Source organism: Sinohyriopsis cumingii, chromosome 9, assembly GCF_028554795.1.
Source record: "Sinohyriopsis cumingii isolate HCF-2022 chromosome 9, ASM2855479v2, whole genome shotgun sequence".
In the NCBI taxonomy this organism is placed as follows: domain Eukaryota; kingdom Metazoa; phylum Mollusca; class Bivalvia; order Unionida; family Unionidae; genus Sinohyriopsis; species Sinohyriopsis cumingii.
Window position 1 is genome coordinate 7772282 of NC_142969.1, and position 23459 is coordinate 7795740.

The following is a 23459-nucleotide window of genomic DNA, read 5'->3' on the forward strand; positions in this document are numbered from 1 at the left end:
AGTTGTGTTATTCATGAGGATTACTTAAGAGGTACCAGTTTGCAATATCTTGGAGCAAATCTAATAACATTAAAATGCTTATAGTTAGTGTTAATTTATTAATGGGTTCAGTTTCTAAGATATGAAAGTGTCTATGGGAGAGATATGCGATGTAAATACATATTTCACTTTGTCAGCAACAAATTGTGCAGCCTTGTTTCGATACCTTTTTAATTGGATGTTGGCTGAAATATTGCACATAATCAGCCACAAACATTCGCCTTCTTTGGAACATAATTGGTTAGTTTGTATTTGTATACATTTTAATCAAGTCAATGCTGAAAGTGATCAGCTCGTTAATTAATTAATTAACCACATAGAACTGCAGTCTAATGCCGATCAATGCGATTAGGTATGCATATATCACATTTGAGCGATTGTGAACATACAAAACGACTGAAATAATGTAATATGATCCTGCAATACTTCCTTCGAATTAAGTTGTATATATTTTCCTTTGTCTCTGGTAGATTTACGAGAATGGTCTATATTTGTTTTCGCTTTATATCCTGTTTTGAGGATTGCATGATGTTGACTTAAAATGTTATATAATTAAATCAACCATAAAGCACTGAAAACATTACTTTCAGCTGTTCTGTGTGTGAACTTTAAACGTTAAATTAACGATAAAACCAGTTTATCTGAGATTTTTCATATACAGGTAGCTTTCAGTCAAATAGTAAACTATTTATTATATTTACATTTAAACGACAAATGGGGAAATTGTAATAACACTCAAGCTAGCTTATGTCTTTTTGATACATTTTTCGTCTCTTAGTCATCGAAAATATTTGCCATCCTTATTTCTCCGTCAAATCCTGGAGGATTGTGTTGGTACTTAGTAGTTAATCTAAATCGATGCGTTTAGCAAATATACGTACAGGTATGAACGGAGCGGGTGCTCTCCCAACCCATCAAATATGTTGAACGGGTCGCAACTAACATACAATTGTTTTAGATTTAAATGTTAATCGTATACTAAGGTAACTCTGAAAATGCAGGAGTCTCAAGGAATTTTATCCACGTGGCACCTCCGGTGTTTATGTCACACAGACATGTTCCCTACATATTTACTCTAACATCCACCTACCACAACAACACTTAAGGTTCGGTCAATAAATTAATCTACATTTTTATTTGTTTAGATATACGTTTATCTATGTTGTCATAGAAAACGTTTTCGGAGATGCGGTTGTGCCTTTTTAGTCAACCTTTCGATCTTTCCAGCATCTTGCATGATAATTAAGTACTCTTCGTAGCAATGTAGTTAAATTTATTTCTTTTGTTTGAACTCATATCTTACAATATATCAACAAAACGTCAAAATATGTTTCTTTCCTTGTACAATATAATTTCTGATTACAGTACGAGTATTTGCATTTCCATAACTATATCTTTGTTTATTTGTTATTGTGCTTATACAATTGTTGCAGCCTATTTACATTCTAAATAACACAAGCGTGACTCTTTCTTAAGTACATCGTACAGTAATTTGTTTTTAGGACCCCAAGTTGAACAGATCTAAAGGTGTAGAACATCAAATTGATCCATCGATATAAAGGATATAACTCTATCGTCTTGTTAGTAACCCCTTGTGATGGCGCCGTCGAGTGGTCTTTTTTGTCCACTTTTCACTGGAGTCAATAAACCGAAAAAATAATCTACCGTCTGTGCTTCTACAGAAGACAACCATTTGGAAACAATTGAGAAGTTGTTGGAGTCAACAAAATGAGTAGTGAAGGGGGTTACTATATAGTCTAGGGGGCTTCGTTGTATTATATGGATGTTTATACTATCGGGTCTATGAGAGTTTAACATAGGTTGGACACTATAGGGCAATGTGAAATTAACATAGGGAATGTATATCATTGGGACTGTATTGGGTCAATTTTAATTGAAAAGGGTGACGTCACGGTACTTCACACTGGTAAAACAATGGCAACAATGTTTCAAGGGATTGACCTCAGTCGGGTGGAACATTATTGTAAGGGGCTGACGTGAATACGCGATATTCGCCACGTTCAATTCCAAATTGACTCTAGAGTATCCCACCCATGTTAAATTATCATAGACTCTATAGTACCAACACTAAGTTTTCAAATAGAAGTCCCATGGACCCTATGCTATCTCCCTTCGCTACTAGCATGCCGTTGCAGGCATCAGCTCCTGTTGTTATATGCTAGAGTAATGATGTATTATCATAGCATCGCGTACATCGTATTCATCGGCAATAATGAAATAGTTTTAAGTAGATCTAGAGATTTTAAGCATTTATCTTTCAGGTTCTGTCGAAGATAATACATAAACACTTTGATTCCTAAACACCTGGAATACCTGTTCCGTCCAGCGTGAGGTTAGGTTCATCATGGTGGCTTCGAATCTGACAGAAATGAATACATACCGTTTTTGATTTCGAGAATTTGAAACCGTTGGTAGTGACCCAATTTTGAATTTTGTTTACATTTTGTTGTAGATGTCATTCGATTGTATGCATGTGCTTTGATCGATAACATATTAGAAAATCATCAGCATATAGCGAGCAATCCACACCAGGAGTCAAACACTTGTTGATGCTATTAATTTTGATGCTGAAAGGCGTCATATATTAAATACTGCCCTTGGGCACACCCATCTCTTGTTCGTGCAAATCTGAGAGGGTACAGCCAACTCGTACTTTAAATTATCTGTCTGAGAGAATGTTTGATATGAAAGAGGGCAGACGGTCGTTTAGACCCAGATCATGCAGGTCATTTAATATCCCGTACTTCCATGTCGTGTCATAGGCATTTTCTCAATTAAAGAAAACCACTATTAAATGTTCCTTCTTGATAAATGCATCGCAAACAAATGTTTCTAGTCTAACCATATGATCAGACATGTCGAAAGCCACTTTGGAAAGGAGATATTAAATCATTCGTTTCCAGGTACCATACGAGACGAGAATAATTCATTCGTTCCATTGTTTTGCACACACAGCTTGTGAGTACAATAGGTCGATAGCTGTTAGGACCTGCGCTAGCTTTACCTGGTTTGGGAACTTGTATTACTGTTGCTTTTTTCCAAATGTTAGGTACATTACCAGCAATCCATAAATCATTAAAGATGTTTATAAGAGATTTAAAGTTGATTATGGAAGGTATTTGAAAAACTGGTAATGTGTTTCGTCAGGCCCAGCTGATGTATCATGGGCCTTATATAAAACCTCCAATAAGCTCCAGTAGTGAGAACAGTTGGTTATAATTTTCCAAGTTGTTGAGTGTGAATTATAGACGTGACGTTTTGAGGTTTTATTCTTCGAAAGGCTTCTGAATAATTAGATGATGACGAATTTTTAGAGAAACTGTCAGCAAGAATATTTGCTATGTCGCGTTTTGAACTAAAATTGTTATTGTTCAGTTTCAGATGTCGAAGTCATGTGTGGTTTCTCTTTCCCTTTTTTGCGTATAGTTTCCAAAACTTTCCTAATAGAGGGACGAGAGTTTAAAGGAAAAACATATTTCTTCTATGATGCTCGTTTACTTTGTTTGATTGTTTGGAGAGCTTTGGCCCGGCATATACGATATATACCTATGTTGTTCGGGGTCGGACGATTGTTAAATGATTTCAGTGCTTCTCGACGTTGAATAATCCCTTCCTTACATTCCTTATTCAACCAAGGTTTTGGGGTTCCTTTACTGCTCGTTGAGGACATAGGAATGGATTCTTCGGCGATCTCGATTAAAATTGAATTAAAATCCTGAATAGGATCATTAACGTTGAAAACTGTATCCTCATTCAGCATAGTTTGACAAAGTGTTTCAAGCTTAGACCAGTCAGCCTTCTTAATATTCCATTGTAGAATTGCGTCATCAATTGTAGACTTAATTCTTTGAAGGGAGATTGGAAAGTGATCACTGCTGTGAAGGTCATCAGCAACCTTCCATTCATAGTCGAAAAGCAGCGAAGGAGAACAAATTGTTTAGAAATGAAGTCTTCTACTTTGAGGCCTCGGTTAGGAATGCGGTTTGATCCCTATAAATTGTTATGGGCATTAAAATCCGCGAGTAAAACAAATGGTGAGGGAAGTTGCTGAACACCTTTGTCTGAATTGTTTGGTACTACGTTGGTGTTTAGTGGTAAGTAAATAGACTAAAAGGTAATCACTCGATGTAGAGTGACGCTTACAGCAATGGCTTGCATATTTGTGTTTACAGGGAAGACGCTATGAGGGGATTTATTGTTCACAACAACATAAACTCCAACTGATGCCCTGTTAACATTTAGGTAGTAGGCTTTAAACAGGGAGTATTGTTTTAAGTGTTATGCTATCCGTATCGTTCGAGAACGTTTCCCGATGGCATAGTACTGCAGGATTGTGTTCGTTTAAAATGAAAATAATAGCATGGTAGTTGGCGGTAAGTCCTCGACAGTTCCATTGTATTATGGTGTTGTTCATTATATATTTAAATAGACGATTATGGAGGAAGGTTAGAACTTCAGACAATTTGTGAGGTTATGTCTCTGGGTGAAGTACGGGGTGACGTTTTTGTTGGTTGCTCCGGAGATACCTTGAGAACCAACATGATGACATCACATCGGCCACATACTTGGCGTTTTTTTGAGTATCGGTCTTCATCATAGCCGTATTTGACATTTGAAGCATCGAACAGAGGATTTGGTATATATATATATATATATATATATATATATATATATAGAGAGAGAGAGAGAGAGAGAGAGAGAGAGAGAGAGAGAGATAGAGATATCCTGTAAAAATCCAACCTTCACTGCTTTAGGAACTGTAGGTTTGTTAAATGTGAGTATAATGATGTTTGTGTCCGGCAGGTTCTTGTTTCGTTTGATACGAATTGGACGGACAGCAATGATACCTCAATTTTCATCCCTTCGATGATTTCATTGTCGCTGACTCCTGCTAAGCCACGGCAACGAATGACGCTTTTTGATGTATTAAGTAATGCGTGTGCGAAACAAGTTACTGGAATGTCATGAAAGGTCATAACGTTTTGGATATTTTCAGTATGTGCTTTACGTTCTCAGTCCACAAGTAGACCACTTGATTTAACTTTTTTAACGCTTTTTGGGGTTTTCTGACTAATCCAAGTATAGTCTTGTCAACTAGAAATGGTGATAGTACGGCAAGTGGTTTAGTTTCTTCTTTGGACTGGATGAACATGAAGCGAGGACAATATTCCACGTCACATGGCTCATCGTCAGAGGCTGAAACGGTTTTTGTTCTCTGTCGTTGACTTTTTGTAATTTCCCATGTTTGTTTTTTTTTTTGTCTTTTTTTTTTCGTCACCCGTGCTCCCCACCCGCCACGGAGTCCAACAAGGGGACACTTTTCAAGTGCCAAGGATATACAGGTGGTACACTCAGTAGGGGTAGGCAGTGAAAATGCAACAAATTCAACCTTCATATATGCCGTATTAACCTTTTTGAAACAATTTTTAAAGAGACCATGCCATAAAATAAGAACGTGTTAGCATCTTCAATAACCATATACCTACTATCAAAACCTTCAAAATAATTACATAAACTGACTGAAGGAATAACTACATGGAAACTATGTTCTATAACTAATAACTTTGACAACATAAAGAAAACCACATCGCTCAGACATGAGCCAGAGGACAAGGACTGTATGTTATTGCACATATTTTAATTTAGTTTATCAAGCAGTGAGGCTGAAGAGTCGTTATAGGAACGCATTTCCAAATGTCTGTCTTTAAGATGGAAAAATGGTGTTTAGCCCGGAGTGGACCAAAATGGAAATATAAACCGTTTTATGTAAACTACATAAGCGACGCCACCCCCATCCCCATGCGGCTCCAATATTGTAGAATTGGCCCGACGTGTTCTCATTAGGTGTCGTTAAAAGCGACTAAGTAGAAGCAACATGTTTGCCGTAGATTGCGACCCGTGTCGGGGAACGAAAGGATTCTGGTAAATAAGCAGAGGCGTTCCGATGCAATACACTACTTTGGCCTCAGCTTCTTCTAGACTTGGTGCATTTTGATTATATGATGAAAGCTAGACAGTGACTGGTGTGAATTTGACAAAAACGTTTAGATTTGTTCAACATTTGTCTACAAATGCCAAAGTAATTTTCATTCGTTGATGCTCAACCGCTGCTGTCGACAACTGTATTCAAGCGATATACGATAGTCTTCCCGGTGTTGTAGATGTAAAATAAGATGTTGGTTGTTTCCTCTCTCCATCGATTGAAGACCTACCTAATTTTAGAAAAACAGTTTGAAGCATTATAACAAAAAGTTTTTGTTAGGAAGTGAGCTAAACTTCGTTCCACAATTCAAGGAGCAACAACTGAATACATACATGAATATATATATATATATATATATATATATATATATATATATATATATATATATATATATATATATATATATATATATATATATGCATCTATAAATGTATGTATGTTATCGGTCGTAGTAACTTGTAACTAGGAAGAAAGTGTGGCTCTTTTCCTAAAAAAAAAACGCTTTTCCTGTGTGTAGGTGCATGTGTGTGAGAGTGTGTGTGTGTGTTTCTCCTTGACGTGAATTTGTACAGTGCAATTTTTCCTGATGCTTGCCCTATTTGTTTAATACTGCATTCTTTCCACATTTTCAAAGTCAAGCGCAATGCTGATATATTAATTATCGTTTATGAGTACAAATTGACAATAAATCTAATTAATGACTGCATTGTTTCTAATGGGGTAAAATACATGTATGGTTATGTATGCTAGATAACCTTTTTCTGTTTATTATCTTTTGAAAATACATTAAAGAGTTCTCGCCCCTAATCCAAATAGTGACAAATGATATGGAGTGTTAATTTATATTATTGATGTCATTTATGAACAATTATCTTTATTATGTATTATACAATAGTGATATTTTTTATTTTTATTTGGTAATTTTAGGTCTGAGAGTATTGTTAATTAATGGTACGTATAAAATAACGTATTGCAAAGAAAATTTAACAATATACTGAAAACGGTTTGTTGGTACTAAAGATATGCATGAAGAATATAATCTGCTATCGTTAATGAGTGATGACCACAAAATCAAAAGGAACGAATTTGGGAACTAGAATGTCTTTATTTCTAAAGATTTCTTCAATTGATGCTATTTTTACCGAATTAACATTATTAATGTATTCATCGCCTATAGCTTTTATATCTGAACAGTACTAAGACTATATTTATAACTTAGTATAATAATTGTGTTAAACGTTTTGCAGATCGCCGATTCGTGCTTTCGCAATGTGGCATTCTAATTGGCTGTAGCAAATTAATTTAGATATGTTAAAAACCTTGATTGATTTTGCATGCAATTGTATATTGTTGTATTGCGGTAGTTTTTGTCTTGAATAACTCCAATGTCTTGTAGTGTCCACTTCTTTTCCGATCAATAAATCCAAATAGGTTTTGTTTTAACTTGCTTAGTTCACGCTTTTCATCTATTGACGGCACACATGTTCAGCATATGAGGCATTAAATCGCAGCATAAGAGTAAACAGTTGGTTCACCCATCATCTTTAAATACGTAATTTGTGGAGAGAGATTTTGAGTAAACAATCGATAAAAACATAGCAGTAGGGCGTATATCGTTTCTTAAATGCCTGCTAAATATTTGCGAAGTGCTGGGATAATGTTGTTGGCCAAGTACGTACATTTGGCAGACGGTCCTTCTTTGACAATGCTTCCGATGTCCTCCAACACTGTTTGGAGAATCATAATTATTCATTTACACTTCGTAGGAGATGGGAACGTGAGGCAAACATCCACACTTTCGCAAACCATAAAACAGCAGATAATTCAACTTAGGCATAATAACCATAATACACTAATCCTAGTGAAAGTTGTGTTTTGTTTTCCTGGAATTCCCAGTACACAAATGGCAATGGATATAAACTATACAATCTTTGATATCTCGGAAAGATTAGTTTGATCTCTAGGGTTTCATGTAAATTTGCTTGTACGCGACTGTAAGATGTCAACATATTCGAAATGAGGAATTTTCACGCTTGATCTTGAGAGTCACAATTTTTATAAATTCAATTTATATATGCGACACAGGACAATTCTCCAAGTCTATGATCATTAGTGTTGCGGACTTCGCTGATGATATCATTTCACATCGCAAAGGATAGAAAATATGTAGATTTGGGTTGGATTGTATATGTTTTAATACATTACTATCTGAAACAACTGCGCATGTTGCCTTCCTCTCATGTGCTCATGTATCCTAATCTACTCCGTCATGCACGATACCGAGAAAGGGATGGAACAAGACCATACATAGAATGACAATACTATATCCATACGCTTAATACAGATTAATTCATATAAAGTTATAACTACTTTTCTTCCTTGTTTAAAGCTGAGTAACAACACACTGCGGAAATGATAAATGTAAGTGATAACGGTTATTGTCAAATAAACTGCGACATACACACGCTCCTTTACTTTAGTCACTATGACGTGCTAGTTACACAACATTGTTGAACGAAAAGGACTAGGGGAGTACTATAAGGAGCAGTATTGATCTTTCGTTAATTAGTTCATATTTATTGTTAAACCTTCATCCTCATATATATCCAGTGACTTCTTTTTGTTTGCACACGTGGATTAAAGCACATATACGCATGTAAATATATAAAGCATTTTATTACTGCCACCCTTCTTGGTTAAATGTGTCTAGCAGTCTGGTTTGTGAATACCAAGAGCAAGTCAGATCGGCTGCCATGATGTGATCTTGACCTGAAAAAGTAACAAGCAGCATCTACATCTCTCTCTGCCTATCAGCGTATGTATGTATGTATGTATGTATGTATGTATGTATGTATGTATGTATGTATGTAAGTATATATGTATGTAAATATGTATGCATGTATATATGTATGTATGTATGTATGTATGTATGTATGTAAACATGTATGTATGTATGTATGTATGTATGTATGTATGTATGTATGTATGTATGTATGTATTTATGTATGATGTATGCATGCATGCATGCATGTATGTATGTATGTATGTATGTATGTATGTATGTATGTATGATGTATGCATGCATGCATGCATGCATGAATGTATGTATGTAAGTATATGCATGAATGTATTTATGTAAGTATGTATGTATGTATGTATGCGTGTATGTATGTATGCATGTATGTGTGCATGTATATATGTATACATGAATGCAAGTGTTCTTAATGCTGCGCAAGGCATTTCTTTCTTTTCTCTTTTTGAGGTGTTTTATTCCAAGCAGTATGCGATCTTCTTTTACAAACACATCATTATAAATATTTCATATAAAACATGTATAGATAAATGACTAATGTTTCAGCAATGGAACTTTAAATCCAATCAGTTGAATTTTTATGAATTATGTAACGCTCACTAATTGGAGAAGAACAATTTATATACAGCACTGATCCAAGTCTGTGAGTAGAGAAATAGTGTCGGTATAATGAGTTACGAAGCAAAGCTTTGAAAAATATGATTCGCCTCCTTGGTCATCACAACTCAATACAAAATTACCAATTCATAAACAATACAATTTAAGCATAGTGTATGTGCGTGTGTGTGCGTGTGTGTGTGTGTGTGTGTTGAACGCAAACAAATATTAATGCTTTAGAGTTCAATTTGTATCGAGTACATCATCAACCTAATGGAAGAAAAATGGAGGAAAAGAATAGATTAAAGAAGAGACAAATACAGGGATATGATGTCATTTGCATTCGCCGAATGCATTAATTTTAAAATATGTGCATTATGTTTTATCATGCTTTCACATATGAACAATTTATGTTAAATGGCTTGCTACACAAAACAAAACTATTTTATAATCCAGATAACGCATTTTGAGTATATTGCGTTATTGTCATCTTTGCATAATTCCAGGTCGTAACACGTATACTACAGGGCCGTGAAATTAATGATATAAACTGCAGGGAAAACTTTAGCATCAATATCCACCTATTCAGGAAACAATCTCATAATGTTTATAAAATCTACACACCTGATGTCAAAATAAATGCAGAAGTACTCACTTTACATTTTTCAGTTCACATAAACAGTATAAGTGGTACTTGTTCGAATGAATAAGTGTGATTCAGCTAATAAAATATCATAGAAAACTAATGTATATTTCATTGTAATGTTATAACACATCATGAACATGATCAATGCAAATCCACGATATACGGGTCGCTCTATTATAGCCTTGATATTACACATTATAACAACATTTCATGATATCAGGATTTAATTTTTGTTATGAATTATAATCAAGGATAACACATGTCCAAAACATTTTAATGGCATTTCTTGAAGACTTGAAAGCATATTTTCAAACAAAACAGGTGATAAATATGATTATTCACACTTGTAGAAACAACACGTCGATAATAATATTTATTTGTAACTCTACTTCTTGGCATAAGTATATTAGTACTTTGATACATTTTAAAAATGAATGTACCAATCGAAATATGGGGTCAGTAATGCGCATTGCTTATTAACTAGGATGTCTGTCGTAACATGATGCACGCATGCTAGATGAATAACACGTATTCATCTCACTGCGGTGTTGTATATTGATCTAAACCAACTGCCAATAAGTGGATATATTGAATACACATCCGAATCCAACTGTGCCGCAAAATGTGGATAGTGTTGTTTTAACAGTTCATTGTTTTGTGAGAGTGGGATAATTATTCCATATTTTGCAATTCATCTTGGTCAGTTCCCGTTAGAACATGCCACTGACCTCCTAGAAGAATGGGGCTCATTGTGACCTCTATCGGGTTTACCCTCGTTGTAAAGAATTACATACTAAATAAGGGGGATCGAGCAATTAATGATATAACACAGACATTATCAATTTCCATATTTCTAACAGACATTTCCCTTATTTTTGGCATACACACAACCAAAATTAAAAATATTTAAAAAGGTTTACCTGCATATATAACAGAATACAGCTAATCCTGTTAAACTCAATGGATTCTTGATGATTCACATCCGCGAACTTAAACTTAATAGAATATTTGAAACAGGCTTTCACGCTTTCCATGAAGTTGGTACTTATACACATGAGTTTGTGTGTGTGTGTTATTTTTGCCGAAAAAGGCGTTTACTTTTCAAATAAAAGTGCAGAATTTCAAAGATGTTTTGAATATCCAAATATAACATGGGAGGCTGTTATAAACATAACTATTAAAATTCATTATAATAACACTGCACACAAATTATGACGAAAGCCATAGTCTTTATAAGACGTGTTGTTAAATTAATTCCACGGATACGATAAGGCCAATAATAATATTTGTATTATTGCCTTCAGTTTAAACAATTATTATTATTATTATTATTATTATTATTAGTAGTAGTAGTAGTAATAGCAGTAGTAGTAGTAGTAGTAGTAGTATTAATATATCCACAGGTGCTGTATACACTACTATTTATATGTATGTATTTATGTATGTATGTATGTATGTATGTATGTATGTATGAATGTATGTATGTATGTATGCATGCATGTATGTATGTATGTATGTATGTACGTATGTATGCATGTATGTATGAATGTATGTATTTATGTATGTATTTATGTATGTATGTATGTATAGAGGTAGGTTGGTAGGTAGGGAGGTAGGTAGATAGGTATGTTTATTTACCATGTTTCACTTTTGAAACTTATCTGTAGGATCTATGATATGTACGGTTTTTAATCAGGTGACCAAAACTTTGATTTCAATATGAATAATAAACACGTTTATGAGTCTGGTTAATTCGCTTTGGATAATTGAATCATGTGCTTAACCACTGCTGCTTAAATCATGTAGGATACGTAATCATGTTAAATTGCGTTTTCGCCTCATAGTTGAGCTGTGAGCATGGATATAGTCGAAAATAAATGTGGACTTATATTCTTACCTAATTTCCGATTTCCAAATATTGATTTTGCTATAATAGCAATGTCCAGACTGTTGAATATTGTTTAGGTTTACCTTCAGCTTAAACATTTATTTAAAGTATGCATTGAAAATACAAATACTCATATTGCTTGAAAAAAGCAACAAGTGCATTAATTTGTCTTGAATTAAGCCATTGTGATGGAACATTTGTTTATATTTCCAAATGAGCAGGGTACATTCTCACATTCATTCTGTTGAATTCATATGGATTACTCTATTAAATCGGACTTGTGATAAAAATATTCGGATACATGTGTCTTTAGTTCACAAAACTGTAAAACCGCTTAAATATTCTTGTTGTAAGTTATATATATATATATATATATATATATATATATATATATATATATATATATATATATATATATATATATATATATATATATATATATATATATATATTTATATAAGGGGCCCCGAGTGGCCGAGTGGTCTAAAGCGCTCTCCGTTACGGATCACTGCCATCTCACCTCTGTCTGCGGGGGTTCCAGTCTCGGATTCGGCTAATGTGGGTATGTGAGAAATCTTGCCAGTAGCTTCTCGTGGGTCGGTGGTTCTTTCAGGGGTTTTCCAGGTTCTGCCTCCACCATTAATACTGGCCGCCATGTATAGCCTATCGTGTGCTGAAAAATGGCGTTAAACCCTATAACAACAATATATATATATATATATATATATATATATATATATATATATATATATATATATATATATATATATATATATATATATATATATATATATATATATATATGTATATATATATATATATATATATATATATATATATATATATATATATATATATATATATATAATGTGATAATGTTTACAAAACCTATTGGTTTTGCTTTTCTATTACTTGTTTGAGATCATAAATTCGAATTAGTATGCATCGTTTAAATCAGCTCCATGCTCACTTCAGGTTTATATCCAGTGTGAAATTTCGAATAACAATGAGGAATATCCTGCATGATGCGAAGTTGCCAACCACAAGGCAGAACTTAATATCCGCCGTTAGAATCCTTTTTAGCATTGTTCATGTATCACTTGAATTTAAATTAGTCATTGGATTTACACGGTTCTAGATGAATTTCGGACTTTAACAAGACTTTGTGATGGTTGTAAATTCATTTAAGGACATTCCGTTTTCAAGAATATTATTGTACATCATTAAGAGTATTCCACACATTTGGACTTGACGATACTGTAAGATTTTTTTTAAATTTTAATTTTGTATTCTAGGGAATACGTTGAATGTTGAACTTAAGGAAGATAAAATAAATATGTGGACTTTGCTTCCTTCGGTTCTATAGCGTATGATGATATAATCTTAGTAACTCACAAAAGGACAGACAAAAACAAGTTTTTCAAAAAGAAATTATTCCTTCAGATAAGCATCACACCAAAATGGGTAATCAAAATCACACAAGAGAACATTAAGTATTATATAGAGAGTTTGAGACAACCATGGTGACTGTACATCACAACGAGTTTGAGGTTATGAGTATATGAGATGCGTTCGGTTGATATTGATAGCGGATCTCATCATGTCATAACTTTGCCTTCGCTAAGATTTGCTATCTGCACCTATTGTAATATCAAATGAAAATATAATGATTGACGTTATTGTAGATCAAAAGTGATGTAATCATGTATTCAAACAGATAATGCGACATATGTTGATAAGACATTTCGGCGATTAATGGGTCAGCACGCTGGCGATGAGAACTGGCTGATATGGATTCTTAATCACGACATATAACAGATTTTAGCTTAGAACACATTCCAAAAATGAAAATGCCTACCCGTTCGATTCGTCACCACATAATTAAGTTAGGAGGTCAATGTTGCCTCTTAGTCATGACCTAAAACTACGAATGGGCCTAATGAAAGGTCGTGTAAATGATATAATATCCCTAATATGCGATACATAACATACTTGGGTGATGCCGTCTGAAGCGGTAAAATGGAAGTAAGCGTTGCACATATTTAGTGCAAACGTATACTAGTTGCCTCACGCTGAAAGACGACATGCATTTGCCATCTCCATCATAAAAAACGGAGTAGCTTAAGTTGTTTAGTATATATATATATATATATATATATATATATATATATATATATATATATATATATATATATATATATATATATCAGTGTGACCGGCAGCATCGGAAAAATTGCAACTTTCTCAGCCGGCGTTATGCTTATCATTTTCATCCACAGGCTGGGTAAACGATGCATGCGAATAATCACATCAAACGTGGCCATTCAATACTAGATTTTAAGCATAAAACCATATTGATGATGATATTTAACATATAGTGTACGATTGATGTTTGGTTAACATATAGTGTACGTTTCAAACCATATTGATGATGATAACATTAATTAGATCAAAACCTACACACTAAAAGGAAACTAACAAATGAAATTTTAATTTATAATGTGATTGAAAACTGATCAAATCTGACACTTAAAATTGTGCGCATGAATTCCAATACTGGGTTTTACAAAATGATGCGCATTGAATTAAACATCTGATATAAAGGAAACGATAGTGTCACTAACTGGAAACTGAAATGATATATAGACAAACACTGAGGAATCGACATTGAACAAATAAGACTGATGTATGAAGCTATCACCTACGACGATGCATGTTTTACAAATAAACCAATAAAAGAATGCGTAATTATCGGTTTGCTAACAAGAACATTGGTCTGATGAGAATGGTGTTCATATGCAGAGGTTACTGGAAGAAGAAAAATCTGCTAAAAACGACATTTCCAGAAGAATGCATTTCATGAAACTAAAATGGCAACCTACAGCAACCGCAATTTGAAGGCCCAGTCTAATTGTGAGACCATAAAGACTCGTCCCTGCACAAAAAGTCGGACATGAATATACGTTTATGAGTCTCTGTTGCTTTGAGTGCAATCTTCGGGTCACACAAATGAGGAAGATCTCCATCGCTGGACACAACGCTCACTGACAAAAGACAGATGCTACAAAAGATGAGCAGAACACTTTCACATCTCCAAGCTGTATGTGGTGAGGTAAGTCATAGACTCTCCAAGAAATGTAAAACAATACATCACTTCCTAATCAGCGGAGAAAATAAAGCCGAGAACTGCTCTCTATATCAAAGCATCTGGAGAGGACTTTATGGAAGCAACCATCTGAAATCTCGCATATGGCACAAACATTTCCAGAATGTACCAGTCAATGCGGACACTAGGTGTATCAGCCATTGTCCACTTGTACAAGTGAAAGGGGCAACACAGAAATCCTGCGATAACCATCAGGTCGTGTATTAGCCGTCAGCAACTTGTAAATCCTCACCATAATTATGCCGAATCACCTAGTGCATCACAACGATCATGCACCTATCATACCTACTTGGAGCGATATTTATTGACTTGACAAAAGACTTTGACGTGAACAGTCGTAGGGACCTTTAGAGGTTTCTTCCCTGTTGAACTTCATCTTAAAGGTTTGTTGATTCCATCATAGAATACCCGCACGATTCGTAGACTATGGTGAGTCATCTATGTAACAAATGGAATCAGTTATGGCCGTAAGCCGGTCAAAATTATCTTCTGATGAAAACTTATAATTAATTGACGGAAGAAAACAAACTTCATTCAATCGATGTCAGAATGTTTATTAGGCTTGCTAAAATAAATTCGAGGATGTGCTGTTGTTTTTGAAATATTGTTTGTTTCTACTTTAATAATTTGCAAGCATAATGGTAGGGTACATAACGATCCTTCGCTTACTTAGCAGTCAAATAGATTCGTATCGCGATCAAGTGTTGGTATTTTCGCTATTTTTCATTTGCGACAATGAGGTCCTATTACCAAATATAAGTTGGAGGAGTGACAAACTATCATGCTCAATGGAGACTAAATGTTCGTTTAACAAATAATGTACGTTTGAATCCATGACAACTTCTTACGTACTTTTCTTATATTTGAACAGTTCTCGTTAATGCGCAATTTCATCTTCGCCCTTTTTCGGAAGATCCACTAACATAATTCTTCATCAATCTTATCTCGTAATAATTGTGTAGTACTTTCCAATGCCATTACTTAATTAAGAGCAGAACGTAATAGTCTCTTACTTTGCTGAGAGTATAACTCCTAAATACAATATCTAAAAAGCAATATTAATTGGTCGAACTACAGACAAACATGCAATTTGTACATATTATTGCAAACATTCAGTGAAAGAAAATATATAAGGCAGTAAATAACACTGTTATTAATGTTCGTTAGGCCAAGCTATCGCAATCAGAGAATAGTATTATATCAATGGCCACCGGAATCTAGTTTATGTATCTGGAGTTGGCCAATCATGCTCACCAACTGGTGATGTTGTTGTTGTTGTGGGGTTTAACGCCATTTTTCAGCACACGATAGGCTTTACATTTCTGCCAGTATTAATGGTGGAGGAAGAATCCAGGAAAACCCCGGAAACAACCATCGACACACGAGAAGCTACTGAAAAGCTATCTCGCATACCAAGATTGGCAGAATCCGAGACTTGAACCCACGCAGACGGAGGTGAGATGGCAGTGATCCGTAACGGACAGCGCTTTAGACCACTCGTCACTCAGGGCCCCATCACCTGGTGATAGACCCAAGACATACAAATACAAACATACATACACACACGTTAGGTATTTACGCATCATAATCAGCTTTGCAAAGGGAATGAGCAACCTATATTAATATCATTCATTCTGATGTAAATCATTAACTATTTCATAATCGTCTTCGTCGTTGTTGTTACCGTCATCTTCATCATCATCATCGTCAACAACAACAACACTATCATCATCATTTTTATCATAATCATGAGCACATCAAAGCATGAAAACACTTGAGAAATCTATACATATATTTTGGTTACCACGATCCTGAAAGGAATGTGATTAATCCTCGTCACATCTATAGAGCCACCCCTACATCGTAATGATAAATATATTTATAGTAACAACGGGGATGAAATCACCATAACGTAATGAGTTTTTTTTTTTTTGGCCTTGTTTACATCTGAGTAATAACACAGCCGGACATGATACATGTAAGTACTATACGTAAATGTACAGAGAAAGAGGACATATACGTGCAATGTTGTTAAGTACATAGATCTAACTTGAATTAACAAGACAGAGCAGTCGTTTGGTACACAACATATGGGAACGAAAATGACCAACGGATTACTGTTCATCATACTTAGTCTTCTTTTAAACGGTACGTATTAACATATATAAATTTATCTTCCACAGATCGAGCGATTGTAATTTGTAAATATGGATCAATGCACCACATACATGAAGGCTACTTCCATTTCTTAAAGTTAGATTATATACATCAAAGTCTCCCTCTCTTGTAGACAAGTAGTCTCTGTCATATTTTATTTATGTTGCGTGCGCATATATAATATGGGTCTAAATGAATATTTTATCTTATTCAAATTGCGGATGTCCGCTCTACCATCCCTCAATCTCTGTCTAGCACAGAAGTACAACTGTTATACTGACAGACCCACATAGTGAGAGGGAGAGATAAAGCGAGGGAGAGATAAAGCGAGAGAGAGAGAGAGAGAGACAGAGAGAGAGAGACAGAGAGAGAGAGAGAGAGACAGAGACAGAGATAGACGGGATGGGGTGGGGTTGGGTGGGGTTGTGTCAGATGCGGTGCGGTTGGATGGGGAATATTTGGGATGGGGTGGGTTGGGTGGGGTGGAGTATGGGAGACTTGCCATAAAGGTATGTCTTTATTTCTCATCCCATCCATACGTGTCTTTGTTGGTCGGTTAGTCTGCTGCCGTACCTAACAGTTTAGAATTAAGAAGAGGCACCCCTTAATTCAGGCAACCTTATTACTCGTAATTCCGCTCCTTTTCTGCAGTGCTCCGTATGTAGTTGATGTAATAAATTCAATAAATTCCCTTAGTGAATATCATCATTCGCACAGATTGATTCGAGAAGGAATTAAGACATTCACGCTAGTTTTAGTTAAGCAGATTTGAGGCATAAACACATGCATTAGATAACATTAAGACTCAGATTAAAATTATAAATGAGCTGCTAAACTAGAATATGTACCGAAGGGTGAACATGGGTTGAAGTCGATTCGACCAATTGGTTTAAGAGGACGTTGGATTGAGACATATTTTGAGAAGAGTTAATGACTGTTTAGGCATGTCAGCTATGTACGGATGCTTTGTTTAGTAGATAAGTGGATTAGAGAGTGCTAGCAGGACTATGGGAGCCGTATCACAATGACTCGAATATTAGGAGAGGTACCATATAAATTGTTGCACCTTGAAGAACATACCTTTTCTCCTGACAATTTTCATTTTACCTTTTCACGAATGTTTCTGTTGGATCAAGGAGTCCTATTTTGTCAGTGTGGTGTACATTAGTAAGTATATAAAATAAATAATAAGAGAGAGAGAGAGAGAGAGAGAGAGAGAGAAGAAAAAAGAGGTGGGGCTTGGGAGGGAAAGAAAGATAGAGAAAACCTAATGTTTGTTGAAGAAAACGTTGATTATTTCGTACAACAAAAGTATAAAGCCTTTTAAGCAGATAAATAACATTGGCACGTTACGTGTATATTTACTTGTATGAACATTTTCTCAGAGCGGACGACAGACTGCGTTTTCTCTTCCTTCGAGATATCTTATAAATTAAAAAGTAAACGTTGACAACAACATGTTGGAACGAGGACTTATCTATCAAATGCTGTTTCCTTTTCAAAGTAGCTTCGACAAGTTTATACCCGTGGTTGGTGTTGGTGGGTTGCTATCAGAGATAACACCAAGATTACTGACCAAGTGATATTTTAAATCTTGCCTGAAAATAAAAAAACTGAATGAGAAGAATGATTTACATGCAACACTATTTCTTGTATCATGGAATATATAAATGGAGTTAATGTAATGATTTGCACTGCAAAGCCGTTTGGGTCATACCAACTAGATCATTATCAATGAGAAAATTGATAAACAATACAATTTTAGCATGTTATGGATACTTGTTGAAACTATTGAATGAATGTGTCATGTAACGTGTATTTTGATCCATACAGTTATACAACAAAGTCACTCACTACAAGTTTTCAAAACGAGCAATGATCATCCGTCAAAAATCCTATTAATGCGCTATACCATGGTAAATTATTGTAGATAATTCACGGGTTGTTCACTCTTAGTATTGTTTTAAATCATGGGTAAGATACTGCATTCTCAGAATATGCAACTGTTCAATTACAACTATAACCATATAATTCATATGAGCTTGTACTACCTCGCTTGTATGTATCGAAACAGGATTAAACCACATAAATAAACACATTTCATTTTCCCAGATGTTTTCTCAATTGTTTCCAATAAAGGGATGTAATGTAGACGTGTGTGTTTAATTCATGAAATCTTTATCTATAAAAAAGTCAGCTCAATAGTTGTTTTACATATGCTTCTGTGTATAACTGACCCTGTAAAATTAATGATTTCCCTTTGCTGTTCGTGTTACTGAATATGTTGTTTTGGGCTTAATATCACTTTTAATCACGTGACTGATTACACATGGCGGCCGATATAAGTCTTGGATTAGGAACCTGGCAAAATTATGAATCGAACCATCGACTTCACCTCAAGCTACTGGCAATCTTCCTCACACGCACTTTTAGTCATTGCCAGAGACTCGAACCCACGCAAGTACAGTTGAGATGAGGAGGTATACAAAGTAGTAGAATATATATATATATATATATATATATATATATATATATATATATATATATATATATATATATATATATATATATATATATATATATATATATATATATATATATATATATATATATATATATATATGTATGTATGTATGTCTATCCATTTCCATTACAGATGCAGTTCACTCAAAATTTTGAAGTCGTCAATTTCGAAAATCGAACATCCTGGGAGAAAGCCTCACACCATTGTAAAATGAGCACCCCTGCTGTAAATTTAACAACAATGAGGCTAATAGACAAAATCTCTTTAAAGGAAGAAGCATGGGTTGGCTACTTCCAAACATATGAACATTTCCTTTTCATAGGTAAGATGCTATACAATTAGCAGGTAATATATAATAAATACTTAACATCATGTCAAGTCGCATTCACATTTTTTCACCATCTATGTTTTTCATTTTATTCGAGGAACAAACTTTTTCAATAGAATACATAAGAGTTTTATTATATTCGATTAATGTATATGTTTAGTATATTTAATAATATCTACTCGCAAAATCTAAATCAACAGTACGATCTTCAATCAAAGGATAAACGATTGCAGTTTGTGATAGTTTTAACTCAGGTAGCCAAGTTTACATCATTTGGGACCCACTAGCGAGAATCAGGTTATAACTTATAAATCAATTCTGGAAATTACTAAGTTGTATGGATGTTTATATAATCTATGCCTTCTGTGTTACAAATTGGTATGGCTGTACAACAAACGGGATGGGATATGATTCGAGGTGTCTTACGTCCGCATGGAGTCGTCTACGATGGTCATTAGCTGAAGCAAAAAGTCTTAGACGATGGTCATCAGCTCGAACAAAATTTCTAAATTTATGTAAGATACGATTAAGCCAACTATTGACTCCAATGCTTTCACGGTGTGTAATTACATTCATATGGATTACTCTATGACTGATATGTTGTATGCGATATTGATTTCAATATCATTATCTCACAAATGCATTTAGACAACACATTTACTTTATTTGGAACCCATCATACGTATACTATTCCGGTTCCTCTTCGTAGGCAACAAAACATGTTGGTACGAGTTTTAGTCTCTGCTCTGTGTTTTATAATGCTTTTATTATAGTATCTAGTGGTGGTGGCCCTTATTGATGTAGTACACGCCCCAAAATGTAGTATAATATAGTCTTCCATTAACTTTTCTGAATAGTTCGTTAATTTATTTTTAAGAATTGTTTGATAGTTTTCGAAACATTTCAGCAATTTATTGGCATCATACATCAATGGAACAATTTAGTTGCCGCTATTGACTTAATCTTGGTTATTTTGATACGAATTTATTAAGCATTCTAGAGTCAAAAATATCCATAGCAACACACGAGATTCCTCGCGTCGTTGGGTAGTTCTGGTCCCTATATAGTTTCAAAATACAACCATCAAAAAATAAATCATATTCACGTTCTGACAGTGACAATTCATGCTTGAGTCATTTTCACGGTGGGGGAGGCTAGCGGATCGTATGAGAGCCCATCAGTGTAAACTGATGCTTCCAAAGCAGATCACAAAGTTTCTTGCTTATCAATCTGCGTATCCTCCCTGCATAATAGGGTGTGCAACCGCTTATTTTGTATCTTACCTGAAGTCCTGGAAACCGCTTTCATTAAACATTTAAACTTTGATACATACTCAATCCATTAGTTTGCTCCTGTATACAATTCATGTAATAAAAATAATATCAGTGTTAATCCACTCAAAAACAAGCGTGTTTAAACATGAATGATTCATGTATAGTTATTTATACAAGCTGGATATTGCCGATATATATATATATATATATATATATATATATATATATATATATATATATATATATATATATATATATATAATTATCATTGTTTCCAGGTTGTGTTCCTCTAAGTGCAATATATTCCTACGTATCTACCAAATACAGCATTGCAAGAAAAAAAAACAGACCAGGGATATGCTATTCCCTTTGTGGAATACAGGGATATATCGGTTTACAGGTATTTTATGAGCTATTCATGTAATGTAATGTATTACAATATGTACATCAAGGTTCAGATGACTCCAAAAATATATGACAAATATAGAGTTCAAATGGTTAAGGAGTATGGATCTTTAAGTATGAAATCATTTATAAAGGTGAAGCTTTGGTAAGATAAGAAAACACTTTTTCAGCGAGTATGTGATTATATTGATTTTTGATTGCTTGAAGGAATGCCAGCATAGACAGATAGATATGGACTAATGAATGAAGTGTGTGGCCCCTTCAAAAATATGAAATTCCTTGATATTATTTCTTCGATTTATACATAATATCGCTGACATTGCTATTCAAACTCTTTAGTATGTACAATGTATGTACAACGATATTATAATAGAAGTCTTCAACTGAGAACTAAAATAAGTAATGCCCTTACGTCATGACTTCTTCCTTTTAAACCTGAGTAAATTATAGCATTTCAATGATTAGTGTAGGTGACTAAACTTTCATAATTGTTTTTAGTTTATTTAAGTTTGAATTCGGATCGAGAGCATTAACAAGAGAAACTAATTTGCGTTGAAAAAAGTTTAAACGCATTGTTGATTGACCAAGAGGGGATACATATAGTCCCTCACGATATGATATTATGTATGTATGCATGTATGTATGTATGAATTTATGTATGTATGTATGTATGTATGTCTGTCTGTCTGTCTGTATGTATGTATGTATGCTTGTATGTATGTATTTATGTATGTATGTATGTATGCATGTATGTATGTATGTTTGTTTGTATGTATGTGTGTATGTATGTTAGTTACGACTATATGTTCCTAAATTAAGTAACAGTAAAAGGAAACCAATCAATATGTACAAAATGTCACACATAATGCTCTAACACATACAAATTAAACTTTAAAAAAAAATATACGATGGTATTAAGTAAAACCCAAATAATCACAAACGGTCTATCACAAGTCTAAAATAATATAACGTTCCGAAGGAATCCTATGTCCTAAAGTTGATGTTATTATACTGTCCTTGTATTAATGAATTGTTTAAGTGCGTGAATATAATCACAAAATCACGAAGGACTGACTGTTTGAACTAATCATTAACCACTCATAAATACCCGCAAACATGTAATCATAAATCACCATTTTCCCTTCAATGGCTCCTTTTAATTCAAGAAAAATTGCATTATATCGGAAAATGACTGTGTATCGTCAATATATAGTGTTCATTTCCGTTTCAAACAAAGAATGTATGATTCACAATTATTTTGATAATTAACTGAATCTTACTATTCCCTTTCACAATAGTTTAGCTGTGAACACAAACAGTCCTAGCTTGACCTTAACCCTTACACCAATCAAACATTAAAGAGTGAGTTTTAACTATATAAAGAAAATTGCACAATCAATTACACGCTTTGTTTACGTGACCCCAATTCATACTCGCGTGTCATTCGTTACCAACATAATTGTTTATCTGATCATATCGATCTGCCCTGTCATTAATGAATTCTTACGACAAGGAGTACGTGTCACAATGACAATAATATAAGTCTAGATTATCTGAATTTTACTATGACTATTTGTCTTTATTTCTAAGAAATATGTTATTGAGCACATTATTTCTCA

General features: G+C 34.3%; 1 protein-coding gene across 1 annotated transcript in view; it reads left to right on the forward strand.

Moving 5' to 3' along the window:
• The first annotated feature begins 16941 nt into the window (after positions 1-16941).
• The window catches only part of LOC149791234 (uncharacterized), a 31497-nt gene continuing 24979 nt past the window's right edge, over positions 16942-23459 (forward strand). The window contains exons 1-3 of the mRNA XM_089969719.1: positions 16942-17300; positions 19966-20155; positions 21714-21835. The gene's annotated coding sequence lies outside the window, so the exon portion shown is untranslated. The remainder of the gene's footprint in view (positions 17301-19965; positions 20156-21713; positions 21836-23459) is intronic.